The sequence below is a fragment of the Delphinapterus leucas genome, chromosome X (genome assembly GCF_059928025.1).
Source record: "Delphinapterus leucas isolate spDelLeu-1000000601 "Yukka" chromosome X, BTC_Dleu_Yukka2, whole genome shotgun sequence".
NCBI classification, from domain to species: domain Eukaryota; kingdom Metazoa; phylum Chordata; class Mammalia; order Artiodactyla; family Monodontidae; genus Delphinapterus; species Delphinapterus leucas.
The window spans coordinates 76,410,756-76,424,928 of NC_143150.1; the positions used below are offsets into that span (position 1 = coordinate 76,410,756).

The 14,173-nt window shown below is 38.2% G+C and overlaps 1 long non-coding RNA gene across 1 annotated transcript in view; it reads right to left on the minus strand.

Annotated features, from left to right (window-relative positions):
- The window catches only part of LOC149744297 (uncharacterized), a 136,154-nt gene extending 122,645 nt beyond the window's left edge, over positions 1-13,509 (minus strand). Inside the window, exon 1 of the long non-coding RNA XR_016391356.1 lies at positions 13,453-13,509. This is a non-coding gene — a long non-coding RNA (uncharacterized LOC149744297). The remainder of the gene's footprint in view (positions 1-13,452) is intronic.
- Between the last annotated feature and the right edge of the window lie 664 nt (positions 13,510-14,173).

The following is a 14,173-nucleotide window of genomic DNA, read 5'->3' on the forward strand; positions in this document are numbered from 1 at the left end:
ATTTCTCAACATGGTTCAGTGGAACAAAGAAATAGCTAGAGAGGGCAGTAAAAGGGGAATGTGGGATAAAGGGAAAATATTTCTGTAACAGAAAGACACTAGAGCATGCTTGAAGATAATGATCCAGTAGGAGAGAAAATATGGAAGAGGGACATGGATGGAAAATGAATAAGCCTTTGGTAATGTGAGAAGGGCTAGGATCCAAAATATAGCTAGAAAAATTGGTCTTAGATAGTATAAGAAATCCTTCTTTCATTGTAATAGGAAGTGTAGCGAGAAAATAGGTCCAGTTGTAAATAGATTTACAGATTTATTGATGCAAAAATAAGGAAGATCCTGTCAGATGGCTTCTATCTTCCCAAACCAACTTCTCTATATCTCAGAGGTCAGAGGTTTTAGAAAATTTGTAGTTGCTCCTGGAACATATGAGTGGTGGCAGGAGGAAATTAGCAGCAGCCCAGAAGAACCTGAAAGTCTTCAGTTTTGAAAGGAAGACCTTGTGTCTCTATCTGCACAACCTTACTTATATCTTTGTCCAAGAGACGTGTTACAACTTGAGGGCCCTAGGGGCTCTGTGTGGAGAGGGAGGGTGCAATAAAGGCCACAGAAAGGGGAAGTAAGGGCCTTAAGTGTAAATTTTCTGACTTCATTTTTTTCTAATTCCTGGTTTTGTGACCCATTTCCCTGTGGGAAATCACCAGCAGAGACTTTGGACATGCCTTTAGGGCTGGCCTTTGTCACTTTCAGGGCTGAGCAGCAGCCATAAAACCCTTTGGTTTTGTTAAAGAATTATTTCAGCAAACCCAAAGTCTCCTTCCTAACCAGTCCCAGGGAAAAAAATTGTCCAGACCTCACCCCAAAGCACACTCACGGAATTGCATTGTCCCAGTATACACACAGACACACATGCATACACATAGCTCCAGTTTTCTGACACAAATACACACTCATCCCCACCACCAAGGTCTATACATCTCTAAAATGCATTCATTCTCACACCCTCACAAACACATAACAACCTACACACACATTTATATCTGTTCATGCTCACATATTCACTCTCTAAACGTATATCTATTCAACAATTATTGGGAGACAACCCTATCCTGTGCCTGACACTGAACTAGAAACTGGACAGAAAGATGAATAAGGTACATTTCAGCCTTTGAGATGCTTGTAGACTGGTAAAGTGTGGAGACTAATGAGTATAAAGTTTATAAGATAAATACACAACTAACTGTAAGACAAAGGTAACATATTAAACATCCTCTATAAATGCATGAACAAACTTCCTGTGGGGCTACAATGCAGCAAGAGACAACTCTTAGCAGAGGATATCGAAGAAGAACTTCCTGGAGATCTCATTAGATAATGGCTCTAAAGAAAAAATAGGATTTCATAATTATTTCTTGTTTTCATAACTTATCCCAGCTCTTTGGGGATGAATTTGGGCTGAAAGATATGCCTAAGAAACCAAAGACATGACAGATAAGCTGTTCTTTAATCCCAGTTTTATTGTTTAATAGCTAAATGCCTTTGGTAAGCAAATACCTTCTCACTGAGGCTCAGTTTTCCTGTCTACAAAATAGTGGTGGTGTTTTTATGTTACAAGACTGTAATGAAGCTCAGTTGAAATTTTGGATGTTCAGTCGCTATGATGAATGTTATATTAGTCCAGGTAGGTTAATTGCTTTCATAAAAATCTACAACAAATTTTTAAAAGTGTGTTACTTAAAACAATAATACTTTTTTTTCCCACTTATTTCACAATCCAAAACAGGTTAGCAGGGGACTCTTCTCTACACAGTCATTCAGAGCTCCAGACTTATTCCATCTTGTAGCTCTACACTCCTCTTAGTACTTAGAGTACTCTCCATTCAAGTGATCAATAAGTAAAGTGAGGAATGATTGCACACTAGAGTTTGTTAGGGTTAATATTCAAAATTATGCACATTACTTCTTGTATTCTATTGACCAAACTCAGTCATATAGCTGCATCTAAGGGCAAAGAAGTCTTGGAAATGTAGTCTACCTTTATGCCCAGGAAAAAGATAAAAACATGAATATTCATGAGTACCAATAGTACCAAAAATCTCTGACATCAATGTAGAAAGAAGTTTTTGTTCAATTGTGAGGAATTGTACATATTAGGAGATATCATATTGTTGTTTTTAAATGTGTACCCTACTCTGAGTCCCTATCTCAATCTCCACTGTGTTGGAGACAGGTAAAACTGAACTCACCTAAGTAAAATTTAAGCTGGAACTTCTCTAGACCTGTGTCCAAAGCTTATCTGATGTTGGGAATCACCTGGTGAACTTGTTAAAGTACAGATTCCTGAATCCAAACCCAAGACCTCTAAATCAGAATTTCCAGGGAAGAAGTGTAGTAATCTGTTATTTAACTAGTGCTCAAAGTAATTTTTATCACAAGGGAAGTTTGAGAAACACTAACCTACACTAAACCAGTCACTGTAACCTATCACCCATTCTTCTGTGCATCCATTAACTCATTTGTTTATTACTGCCCAAATACCTACTTTTTACTAACCACTATGATAGGCTAAAGAAGTCAATACAAAAGTAAGGCAACATAGGAGCAAAGGAGTAGAGACAAATTTCTAAGTACATGTAAAAGTAAGAAAACATGCACACTCTACATATGCACATCATTGGAATTGGTACTCCACATATCCAATTTTGTTTAAGAACAATTTTAGTGTGATAGCCATTCTGTCATAGTTGCCTTCTTGTCTGTCAGCTCCTCAAGGTAAGTGATTACCTCTTATCTCTCCCCAGCCTATTGCAGTCTGAAGTTAATTAAAGAGAATTGTTGACTTGGCTTAGATCAGTTCTGTGACCTTGGATATGTCATTTTAGTTCCTCTGAACCTCATTCTGTTCCTCTGGAAAATGGGGGTAATTTTCCCTGGTTCACAGGGTTATTGAAGGATTAAATGACAGGAAAAACTGTGAAAAGAACTCTCTAAACTGTCAGGCACTTGTTCAAAATGAGAGTTGTTTCTCTGCCTAATTTTGCTTGTGCCTTGTAGGAGTGTGTTCTCTCATGGCCCTGTTTCCCCAGTTAAGGGACAAAAGTTTTGAGGCTTTTGGGCACTGAGCCAAAAGGGTAAAATGAATGCCCCCTGTCACCCTTTCATCCACAGCCTCCTAGATTTATCATGTATCCCATCATTTATCCCATTCCCCTGGGGTTCATTATTACCAGTTCCTGAAGAATGCATTTGAGTCTTTGAGCTTCATGATTTTTGACTCTTGAACCAAACACGACCTCTTTGAGGTTGGAAATCCATTTACTCTTGGCAAAGTCACAACATCTTGTTTCAAAGAAAAGGGGAGTAAAAATATTCTAGCCCACAAAATCTTAGGGAGTTTTATAACCAAAGCTTATAAGATATTTTTGGAGCTGAATCCACTTTTACAACAGAGCCCTTGGATGATTTAAGTGTAAATGAATCAGAAGGGTCCAGATCAGATTTCCCTTGAAATATACAAAGTTTAGAAATGGAAGGAGCAGCAGCTCAGCCAAGAGCACTCTCTGTTTGGGCAAAGCCTCCAGGGGAGCTGGGATCACACAGTATTTGCAGAGATTTCCCACGAAGACACAGAAGTAGATCCCAAAGAACTGTGCCATTAGGCAGCAGAGGGCTCTAGGCACCTTCCTCAATCCTTGTCCCTATGCCCAGGCCACTCATAGGCCTAAGGGCTCCTGAGTAATGGATGGCCAACCTCCAGGAATGCTTCCATTAATGAGAATCTCTGAACTTAGAGAAAAGGGATAAGTTGCACTTCCAGCTTAGAGCCCTTTAGTATAATAATAGAGACAAGAAGAATACACAGGATATTCAGCAGGCCCGTGTGCCAAGGAAGAGGTCCAGCACAAGCTAATAGCAGCAGCAGGGAAAAGTAAACAGCTTAGAGAAATGGTAAGAGCATTGGAAGAAAGTCAAGAGACTTCCAGATCTGAATTCTTCCACTCTTCTTTCATACTACTCCAACCCTGATCAATCAAAAACCGTCTTGTGGATTGTGATTTCTTTACAAATCCATCCCCTCTTTGAAACTCTACCATTGCCTGAGGTTAGGTATTATCATTTCTATCCTGGATTTATTCAACAGCTTCCTATTTGGTCTCCCTGTTTTAAGTCTCTCCCATCCAGTCCATCTTTCACACTGGAGTCAGAGTAATCTAAGAACACAAATCTGATCATGCCACTGTTCTGCTTAAGATCCATCCATGGCTCCCCATTTCTTATAGGATAAAACTTAAACATGTATTTTATGTTATAAATATAGAGACATATGTGATCTGAACTTGACTCTACCTTTCCATTCTCATGCACTCTAACTCAAGCTTTGGTTAAAACAGACATCTTAAAGTTTCCTCAATTCCAATATCTCCAGATCTTTATTCCTTTACATCTATCTATCTATCTACCTATCTATCTATCTATCTATCATCTATCTATCCATCCATCAATCATCTATATTAAATCCTTGGTAGAACAGAGTATAAACAATAAGACAAACAAATCTGTTTTTAAAATAATAAATAGCTAACATTAATTGAAAGATTATTATGTGCTAGTTGTCATTCTAAATATTTCACATATATTAAATCTTTTACTCTCCCACCAATCTCATGAGATATATTCTATTATTATTATCCATATTTTACATAGAAGGGAACTGAAACAGAGGGATGTTCAGTAGTTTGCTTTCAGATTCACAGCTAGGAAGTAGCAAAGGCAAAATATGAATGCAGCTATGCCTTAGAGCTGCACTTTCAGCCCATACATCATATAACTGCATTTCCTGACATATCCTTTAACACTTGTGCCCTCACGTATGCTATCATATATTCTTGAAGACATTCACCTCCCTTTTTCTAAATCAAAAGCTCACACTTATTCTTCACAACTCAAACCAAAGATCTCCCCCTCACTGAAGCCTTTCCTGACTTATCCTGCTTATTACCTCTCTGACTCTGTCAGACTAAGATTATGAAAGACTAAGTGTCTCTGTAAGCCCATGTTACTTTGTTCATGATTTTGATAAATTACTTATTGTGCTGTATGAGATAAAATTATTTGTTTGCTTGAGTCTCCTACTAGCTGATGAGCTTCCTGAGGATAAGAACCAGGTTTTATTCATCTTTGTATTTCCAGCACTTAACCCATCACTGGTACAGATTGGGCTCTCAGTAAATGTTGTTGATTATTCTGCCATGTGATTTTGGGGTGGCACAATTTTTTGTTGGGTAAAAATTTCCCATGCATTGTATGACTATTTAACCTCGCTGGCCCCCATCTACTAAATACCAGAAGTATTCTTAAGTTATTAAGTCATCAAACCCACATCTCTAAAAGTCCTTTAAGAATACTGGTTGAGAACCACTCGGAAAACCTCTTAGGAAACTGGGAACTGTAGTGGATACAGCACAGGCTTTGGGATCAGGTAGCCCTGTATTTGAATTCGTCCATTTACTTGGCTTTGTGACTCAAAGAAAGATACTTATCCTCGCCGAACTTCAACTTATTCCTCTGTGAAAGGGAGTTAATAACATATTGCTTCAAATGTTATAATATTTTAAAGCTTCTGAAATTGGAAAGCATCCTAAAATCTATATGCATATTTACTATGGGAGTCTGTCCTTCCTTCTTGTCCTCATACTTTTTTAATTCTTTCTTTTCCTAAAAAAAACTTATGAAATTAATTTTTCAATCTGTAGCATCTAATATTTTTTCAAGTTATGACAATGCCTACTTCATAAGATTGTTGCAAGTGTTAAATAAGATTTTTATATAAAGGTCAATAAAACAGGAGGTGCTCAATAAATAGGAGATGGTGAAATCAGGATGAAAAGGAAGATGTTCATGAATTTATAAATATTTATATAAATGTAAATGTTCTCCATCTTTTTGGGCCTTCTAGACTGTAATGATTTCTCTCTCAGCCTAGGAAAAGGGGAGGCATGCAATCTGTTCCAAATGTGGCATTAAGTTATTCCCAGGGTTCCCAGAGAGAAGAGTCTTGGATTTGTTAATGAATTCATTCATTCATTCAAACATATGAGTCTCGGGTATATGCTACATACTGTTTTAAGCATTGGAGATACAAAAGTGAATAAAAAGACAATAATCTCTTCATTCATGGAGCTGAAATTCTTGTAAAGTAGACAATAAAACAAGAAATGTGGATAGAATGTGCTAGGGGTGCAGGGGATCAATTTTAAAGTAAATAGTCAGGCATCACTGAGGAGGTGATGTTTGAGCAAAGACCAAGTGGAATTTTGAAAGAAGAATACTCCAAGCAGAAAGAACTGTGAGTGCCAAAGACCAAAAGCATGAGCATACCTGATGTATTTGAGGAACAGCAAGAAAGCCAGTGTGGCTGGAGCAAAGACAGTGACAGAAACAGTGGTAAAAAAAAATTAGGTTAGAGAGAGAATGAGGCAGGGGTTCAAGGTTGTGTGGGGCTTTGCAAATCAAATGGTGTTATAATTTTTGTTTCATTAATCAAATATAATTAATGAGGAGAAAGATAGTTTATTGCCTGTACTTATTTATGTTCCTTTTTGCCATTTCTTCCTCCCTGATGAAATGAGATTCCTTCTTTTATCATTTATCACTACTTTTCTTTTTGAAGAACTTCCTTTGGGCATTGTTTAAGGGTGGGTCTACTAGCAACACACTCTTTTTAGTTTTCCCTTGTCTGAAAATGTCTTTATTCCTAAAGAAGAGTTTTACAAGATATAGAAATTGCTGTTGACTATTCTTTTCCTTTGCAACTTATGTCACATTCTGTTGGTTTCCATGGTTTCTAATGAGATATCTCATCATTCTAATAGATGTTCCTCTATATGTCAGACGTTGCTTCTCTTTCTGACTTCAAGATCTTCTCTTTGTCTTTATTTTTTGAAAGTTTAATTATGTTGTGCTTTGCAATACATTTCTTTGGGTTTATCCTCTTTGGGAGTAGAATCTCTTGAATCTTATGGTCTTTTCATCAATTTTCAGCCATTATTTCTTTGAATACTCTTTCAGTCCTATCCTTTTTTCCTTTCTTTCTAGGGCTCTGATTATAAAAATGTTGGATCTTTTGTTATTATCCCACAGGTTCCTTGGGCTCTGTTCAATTTTTTTTTTCAGTCTATTTTTCTCTTTGTTGGTCAGATTGGGTAAATTCTATTGATATGCCCTCGAGTTCACTGATTCTATTCACTGTTATATCCATTCTACCTTGAGCCCACCCAATGAGTTTTTAATTTCTGTTATTGTATCTTTCAGTTCTACAATTTCCATTTGATTTTTTATAACTTAAGTTTATTTGATGAGAATTTCTATTTTTTCATGTCTTTCAGGAATTTTTATAATTGATCATTGAAGCGCTTTAATGATAGCTGCTTTAAAATCATTGCAGCATAGTTCCAATATCTGATTCAACTTGGTATTGGTGTCTGTTGAGGTTTTTATCATTCAAATTGTGATTTTCCTGGTTCTTGATATGGAAAGTAATTTTTTATTGTATCCTCTAGATTTGGGGTATTACACTAGGAGAATAGTCATCCTATGTTTTTTTGTTTGCTTTTGCTGACTGTTATTCTGCTTAGGTTTAGCTTGTAGGTCTTGGCCTACTTTTGTCTTTTGTGGCTCTGGTTCCAGTGACAATTTAATTTTTGGCTCCTTTGTGGTGTTATTTTGGTCTACTTGACTTATCTGGTGCTGCTGATATTCCCACTAATTTCTGTTTGTGCTGCCTGAAGGACAGAAGATGTTTCCCTGGGCCAAGTCACCTATTACATCTAAGTTGAGAGAAGGGACTCTCATGCCTACTAGAAAGGAGAGCACTTCCCAGGCTAAACCACTTGTGGTGAGACACCTCTTGCCAGTGTCATCAGTTGCTTAGTGTCTCTTGGTGACAGAAGGGGAATTTGAGACCCAGCACAGAAGGAAAGTTTTTCCTCTGTCTACTTATCACTAGTGAGGCTCCTAATTAATCTCCCTTGCTGGTGTTGCCAGGATCTCTAAGTATTATCAGTGGACTTCTGTTTGATCTGAGAGAAAAATAAGCATATCTGAGCCATCATCCTGCTATATTTGGGTTGGGAAACAGTTGGCCTGTGTTTCCTTCTTCTTTTGGATAAGGGGAGAATCATATGACGCCATGCTACTATGTTGTTTCTCTAGTTTTAAGACCTCTAACCAGTTTCCCTTCCTCTTTTACCTTTTATAGTTCTCTTTTGGTTGCCTCTTTCATTATTTCCAGGATTTAAAATTGTACTTAACTAGGAAGGTAAGGAAAACTGGCCTAAGCCATCTTGTCTTCTGGATTCTGTATGAAGACTAAAATCATAAAAGAACAAGAGTAGAAGAATAGAGATTAATAAGAAAACTATTACATAAATTCAGGTGGAAAATGATGGCAGCTTAGACCAAGGTGATACCAATGATAGTGGTGAGAAGTGGTCAGATTCTAGATATATTTTGGAAGAGAAGTAAATAGAACTTGCTGGTAGATATGATGTGGTGGTGTGAGAGGAGTCATAACTTCAAGGTTTTTTTCCTGAGCAACTAGAGTGTTGTAGTTACTGAGATGAAAAAATTTGGGGTGGGAACAATGTTGGGTGGAGATTTGGAGTTCAACTTAGAATGTAGCAAGTGAGAGATGTTTATTGTACATCTAGGCTAAGGTGTAAAGTAGATGGTTATAGACACAAGTCTAGAGTTCAGTGAAGAGATGCTGCATAGAGATAAGTTTTAGGAGTTTTTAGCATATAGCACACAAAAGCACATAATTTTTCTCATTGACCACCATTACATTTCCAGGTAAAATTTCATGGAATTAATTGTATTTCTACCATACTAGAGCTCAAGTTAAAAATCCCAACTTTCCCTCTAAACATCATGTTGTCTTTTTCTATGCTGTAATGGATGTTTTAGAGATTTTTTTTGTTGTTGTTGTTAGCAAGGCATAGAGAGAAGCTTGCTTTGCTTCATGTAATGGAAAGTTCTTTTAAGGCTATATGGAGAAATAAATTAGAATAGAAACCACTGGGTTATACAGAATAGAAGGTGACTCAGTGATGTATAGTGTTGACCTTCCAAAGCAGGTAGCTCTTGTTCCTGATCTTGTATTTTACTATGTGGTAACTCTCTGTTTCTACTTCTACTGGTCTTGGTGCTATTGCCTAACTGACCTTTCATATGTCTTGGATTTAGACATTCCAAAGAATAGGATCTCAGGAGGTACAAACCAGGTTTAGAATACCTGGATTAGACAGAGTTCTTCTGTCAGAGTATGTCATTGGCCATGAATAGCACATGGATAATTGCCTTTGCCTCAGGTGGCTCCAAATCTGGATCTAATTAGCTGTGGTCATAATGCCAGGATTATCTGAAAGCAAATTTTGGTGAAATATTTTAGACCACCATTTCCAAAAGGAGACCTCAGCCAAGGAAGATATTCTTAGAAAAGTACTGCTATGGGCAAAGCAGAACGAAATATGACATGTTCATTAGAGTAGACAATCAGTTACTTATCTATATCTTTATTCCAATTTCTTTTATTTCTCTCTCACATCACCCCCACTTCCTCTAATTCATCCTTCCTTTCTTTTTTACTCCACTTTAATTGACACTGATACAGAATTTAATTATATTTGAAGTGTTTGCTCTAGCTATTAAAAAAGGTGGATTTTTTTTCCATTCAAAATCCTCTTAACATGGAGGTGGCCAAGATGTCATCATAGGAAGACTCTGAGCTCACCTCCTCCCATGAGCAAAAGAAAATTTCAACTATTTACAGAACAATTATTTATAAGAATGACCTGATCGGAAAAGAAGAAGAAAAGCTGTCACTGTTTGCAGATGACATGATACTATACATAGAGAATCCTAAAGATGCTACCAGAAAATTACTAGAGCTAATCAATGAATTTGGTAAAGTAACAGGATACAAAATTAATGCACAGAAATCTCTGGCATTCCTATATACTAATGATGAAAAATCTGAAAGTGAAATCAAGAAAACACTCCCGTTTACCATTGCAACCAAAAGAATAAAATATCTAGGAATAAACCTACCTAAGGAGACAAAAGACCTGTATGCAGAAAATTATAAGACACTGATGAAAGAAATTAAAGATGATACAAATACATGGAGAGATATACCATGTTCTTGGATGGGAAGAATCAACATTGTGAAAATGACTCTACTACCCAAAGCAATCTATACATTCAATGCAATCCCTATCAAACTACCACTGGCATTTTCCACAGAACTAGAACAAAAAATTTCGCAATTTGTATGGAAACACAAAAGACCCCGAATAGCCAAAGCAACCTTGAGAATGAAAACCGGAGCTGGAGGAATCAGGCTTCCTGACTTCAGACTATACTACAAAGCTACAGTAATCAAGACAGTATGGTACTGGCACAGAAACAGAAAGATAGATCAATGGAACAGGATAGAAAGCCCAGAGATAAACCCACGCACATATGGACACCTTATCTTTGATAAAGGTGGCAGAACTGTACAGTGGAGAAAGGAAAGCCTCTTCAATAAGTGGTGCTGGGAAAACTGGACAGATACATGTAAAAGTGTGAGATTAGATCACTCCCTAACACCATACACAAAAATAAGCTCAAAATGGATTAAAGACCTCAATGTAAGGCCAGAAACTATCAAACTCTTAGAGGAAAACATAGGCAGAACACTCTGTGACATAAATCACAGCAAGATCCTTTTTGAACCACCTCCTAGAGAAATGGAAATAAAAACATAAATAAACAAATGGGACCTAATGAAACTTCAAAGCTTTTGCACAGCAAAGGAAACCATAAACAAGGCCAAAAGACAACCCTCAGAATGGGAGAAAATATTTGCAAATGAAGCAACTGACACAGGATTAATTTCCAAAATTTACAAGCATATCATGCAGCTCAATAACAAAAAAACAAACAACCCAATCCAAAAATGGGCAGAAGACCTAAATAGACATTTCTCCAAAGAAGATATACAGACTGCCAACAAACACATGAAAGATTGTTCAACATCATTAATCATTAGAGAAATGCAAATCAAAACTACAATGAGATATCATCTCACACCAGTCAGAATGGCCATCATCAAAAAATCTAGAAACAGTAAATGCTGGAGAGGATATGGAGAAAAGGAACATTCTTACACTGCTGGTGGGAATGTGAATTGGTTCAGCCACTATGGAGAACAGTATGGAGGTTCCTTAAAAAATTACAAATAAAACTATCATATGACCCAGCAATCCCACTACTGGGCATATACACTGAGAAAACCATAATTCAAAAAGAGTCATGTGCCAAAATGTTCATTGCAGCTCTATTTACAATAGCCCAGAGATGGAAACAACCTAAGTGCCCATCATCGGATGAATGGATAAAGAAGATGTGGCACATATATACAATGGAATATTACTCAGCCATAAAAAGAAACGAAATTGAGCTATTCATAATGAGGTGGATAAACCTAGAGTCTGTCATACAGAGTGAAGTAAGTCAGAAAGAAAAAGACAAATACCATATGCTAACACATATATATGGAATTTAAGAAAAGAAAAAAAATTGTCATGAAGAACCTAGGGGTAAGACAGGAATAAAGACACAGCCCTACTGGAGAACGGACTTGAGGATATGGGGAGGGGAAGGGTGAGCTGTGACAGGGAGAGAGAGAGACATGGACATATATACACTAACAAACATAAGGTAGATAACTAGTGGGAAGCAGCCACATGGCACAGGAATATCGGCTCGGTGCTGTGTGACCGCCTGGAGGGGTGGGATAGGGAGGGTGGGAGGGAGGGAGATGCAAGAGGGAAGAGATATGGGAACATATGTATATGTATAACTGATTCACTTTTTTATAAAGCAGAAACTAACACACCATTGTAAAGCAATTATACCCCAATAAAGATGTTAAAAAAAAAGAATGACCTGAAGACTAACATAATATTTTCCACAACAAAATATATAAATAAGAAACCATGAGATAGGAAGGAGAGACAGAGATGCAGTGTATTCAAAACCAACCCCCCCACAGAGTTGGACATCCACAAATGGGAGAATGTTCACAAAGACAGAGGTTACTCCCAAGAATGAAGGGAACTGAGGCCCTCATTGGGCTCCACAGTCCAGGGGTACTGAACCAGTAAGACAAACATCCACAACATCCAGATTTGAAGGCCAGCTGAGTTTGTGTACAAGAGAGCTGGTGGGCTGTCAGAAACAGAGACTTTGTTCTTAAAGGACATGCAAAAAATGCCACATGCTCCAAATCTAACACTAGAGGCTTATCTGCCCAGTAGCAGGCCATCACAAGTTGCAGAACACAGTGGGTTATGCAGCCATCTGCTCCAGGATTTAGAACTGCCCACCAGTGGGCTGGAAAGAACTCTGAGCCCCTGGGCCATGCAGCCAACTACACTGGAACCTGGCTCATACCAGTGGACCAGAGACACAGTGTGAGCCAGATCCTGGCAGCCAACTGGGTGGGGCCAGTTCCACCTACCAGCACTTTCACAATAGTTGACCCCACTACAACAGAAGGGCCCATACAGCCCACATAGGGGGCACCCCTAAAGCATATATCTCTGGTGGCCATAAGTGAGTGTTCTTCTGAGACCCATAAGATATCCTCTACATAATGCCACTTCTCCAATATGGGGAGACATAAGCAACCTACCTAATACATAGAAAAACACAGAGTTAGGGCAAAATGAGGAGACAGAGGAATATGTTCCAACAAAGAAAATAATATAAAACCCCTAAAGAAGAACTAAGGGAAGTGGAGATAAGCAATGTACCCAATGAAGAGTTCAAAGCAATCATCATAAACATACTCAATGAATTTGAGAGAAAAATGGATGAAAACAGAGAGAACTTTAACCAAGAGTTAGAAAATATAAAGAAGTACCAAGCAGGACTGAAGAATAAAATAACTGAAACTATCTGTAAATAATGAATCAACTGTAGATTAGGTAAATAGAGCAATGGATCAGTGAATGGGAAGAGAGAGTAGTGGAAATTCACCCAAGCTGAAAAAAAAAAAAAAAGAGCAAAAGTGAGGCTAGTTTAAGAGAGATCTGAGACAATGTCAAACATAATAACATTCACATTATAGGGGTTCCAATAGGAGAAGAAAAGGAGAGAGAACACTTTTGAAGAAATAATAGTTGAAAAATTCCTTAACATGGGAATGGAAACAGACATCCAGGTCCAGGAAGCATAAAGACTACTAACAAGATCAACCCAAGTAAGTCCATAACAAGACACATCTTAAAAGCAGCAAGGGAGAGGACTGGAAACAAGATGGCAGAGTAAGAAGACACGGAACTTACCTTCCCTGTGAACACATCAAAAATACATCTACATGTGGAATAATTCTCACTAAAAACTCACCGGAGACTGGTAGAAAGAATCCTCTACAACCAAGCCTATAAGAAATATTCTCACAACATTGGGTAAAAAGGGAAGAGAAGCAATCAAGTCCAGACCTGTGCCCCTGGGAGGGAACTCTAAGGAAAAGAGAGATTACACAAGTAGACCTTCCCTGAGAAGTGAGCAATTTGCGCAATGTAATGGGCGCCCCAGCTCTGGGATACAATAAGGGAACATGAACTCCCTTGGCTGGTTGCAGGGCTGGTAGGACAACATGAGGGCTGTAGGAAGCCTGCACTCCGTTTGTGAAGAGGGCATAAATGCTTGCTTGCCCCTGAAGCAGAGCAGAGAGAGTAAATTGCTATCTTACTGGTTACAGCTAGCTTACTGGTTTCCTGTGACCATACAGGCACACACCACACCCTGAGCCAAGGAAAAACTCCAGCATAACTTGCCTAGCAGTGAAGCTCCACCCAGGAGCAAGGACTGACATGACCAAGGAAAAAGCTTGACCATGAGATGCTGTGGTGGCTCAAACTCTAAGAAATGTCTAAGCAAAGAGGGGGCAGCCATTACTGGGAAGTACACAGGCAGCCCATCAGAGGCTGAACAGATTTCAGATGGCAACCAGAATGTCATGATCCTCACTGAAAATACACACCATCCTTTCTTGCTCCAGTGTTTCTGCTCTCTGGGGAGAGAGTGCCAGTGCTGAGAGGGGGAAAGGCACACACTTAAAGGG